Source organism: Propithecus coquereli, unplaced genomic scaffold, assembly GCF_000956105.1.
Source record: "Propithecus coquereli isolate 6110/MARCELLA unplaced genomic scaffold, Pcoq_1.0 Scaffold118, whole genome shotgun sequence".
In the NCBI taxonomy this organism is placed as follows: domain Eukaryota; kingdom Metazoa; phylum Chordata; class Mammalia; order Primates; family Indriidae; genus Propithecus; species Propithecus coquereli.
In genome coordinates, this window is record NW_012135858.1 from 4,472,268 (window position 1) to 4,474,810 (window position 2,543).

Below are 2,543 nucleotides of genomic sequence, written 5' to 3' on the forward strand. Positions count from 1 at the left end.
TAAAAAATAATAATTATGTCTTCCTAATGAATTCACCATTTTTTGTTATAAAATGTCTCTGCTTAGATAGTTCTCCTTATCTTGAAGTCTATTTTGCCCGATATGAGTATATCCATTCCAGTTTTCTTGTGCTCAATGTATGTATGATATATCTCTGTTCATCCTTTTACTTTCATCCTATCTGCATTTTTATATTTAAAATGTGTCTCTTATAGAAATAAAGCTAGATCATTTCAAAAAGCTGCCAACCCAACAATCTCTGCCTTTTGATTGGATTCACCATTTTTTTGTTATAAAATGTCTCTGTTTAGATAGTTCTCCTTATCTTGAAGTATTTTTCCTGATATGAGTATATCCATTCCAGTTTTCTTGTGCTCAATGGATGCATGATATATCTCTATTCATCCTTTTACTTTCATTCTATCTGCATTTTTATATTTAAAATGTGTCTCTTACAGAAATAAAGCTAGATCATTTCAAAAAGCTCATCAGAAAAAAAAAAAGCAACAAATACCCATGTTATTGGTAGACTCCAGAAAAATCTGTTTCCTGATATAATAATCAGGAATATTGCCTGCTCTCCAATTATTGGGCATCGTATTAATTTTTTTTAAAAACCAGAAATATTTAATATTTAAGTGGATTGTTAAACATGCAATGCTAGCATACTTACTGCTAAGTGCAAAAGCAATTTTAATGCACCACTCGGTTGGTTAAGCCATGTGAGCACAAGATAGCACATGACACGTCCCTGCAAAGTTGCCTCAAGCTCAGTGTCTACACCCACCGTCCTAGACAATAGGATCAAAAGCCTCTAATTTCTTCCAAAATCTTCTGTGGCTCTTTAAATGAAAGCTACAAACAGCATACAAATTAAGCTACATGCAGGAAGAGGCATTTAAAGAAAAGGTGAGGATCTACCCTAACGTTATTCCACTATTCTTGTTCTAAAGAAATCTTTTGCATTCTTTTATAGTTAAAAAAAAAAGAAAAAAGAGGAAATTACTCATTTCAGAAAAGTAAAATCAGATCATTTGTATGTGTCTTCATATTTTCAGTGACAGGTAGGTAGGTTTTTTAATGAAATCCTTTTTGTTTCTTGAAATAAATTTCTTCTGTTCTAAATGTAATGCTTTATTTTCAATTAATCTAAGACCTGAGAGCCTTAATTATCGCAGCAGCAAGTCAAACTAAAACACTGATTACAGACATTTAAACTTTGACCCTAAGAAGTAGTTAAACTGATTGTCATGGGCAGTCATTTTAATTACTTTTAAATCTTTTATAATCATGTTATCAAAGGATTTACATATCATCCCGTGCCTGGCATAGGGCTGCAGGCACCACGCACAGAAGGCATCCGTGTACAATTAATTAGCTCTAATAAGCATAGAGGGCTTAACTATGCAAGCTTCAAACAAACATAACTTGTAAGTCGATCAAGTCACTCAGAGCCAGAGATCTAACTGTTAGATTCTTGGAAGGTACAACTCACTTTGGAAACTTATTACAATAACAAGATGAGGTAAGATTTGGAGTGGAGTGAGAAACGCATGCACAGTCCTGGCCGACAAAACTTTACTACCAAGTTCTCCTATGGGACACATTCAAGCAACGATTTAAGCCTGCAGATGCACCGAGGTCGCTGCGATCATCGGGCTGTTTCATCACAGCTGGGTTTGGGTCACTGTACTGGCAGAGTCTTTCTCCAGAGGTGGGTCTTCACACAAGAAAATAGACACTCTTGTCTGTGGCCTCCCAAAAAATCCTACTTTGGTCACTAGTCCTTAAAGATGTAGATGCCACAGAGCTTCCTTTTATGAAACATGTGAACGTAAGTAAGGCAAAGAACCGAAGCGATACAGCAACAACGGAAAAAAGAAAAAAATTTTTTTAGCTATTTCTTTTCAAGATATCTGACAAAATTAGCTGACAGAAATTAGAGTTTTTGTTTTAGTTTTGTTTTGGGTGTGGTTGTTTTGTTTTGTTTTTTGGATATTTTTTTAGCTTTGTCTGCATAATTGCTTCTGATTCCAACTGCCCAGCCTGAGTGGTGACATACCAGATCTCGGGTCCAGAGGGATCTCATTAGAATCAAAGATTGATACAGGAGCAACTGGCTTCACCATGATCAAGGCCACACATTTCCTCGGCTTCTCTGGCTTAGAAGGAGCAATAACAGCACTTAGAGAGCTGCAATAAGAACAAGAGATTTCGCTTTTACTGCACTTTCCCACATGACATTGGAAAGGCATGACTGGTCTGAAAAGTTGGATAATGGGGAAACTGAGTCAGCGTTTAAGAATTATTTGCCCCAAGTCAGGGAATCTGATAGAGTCACCTCTCCCAGGTGCAGCAGAGCATCTTTGTGAGTGGCAATATTTGGGATTAGCCACCCACAAAGGTGTCCACTGTTATTTAGTTAAACTGATTCTCAGAAAGCACTTGAAATATCCACCAATGTTTTTGAGTCTCTCTATGATCCACCAACATCTTCCTTTGTCATGGATTTCTGCTTCATTTCCACTTCATACTTTTTATTC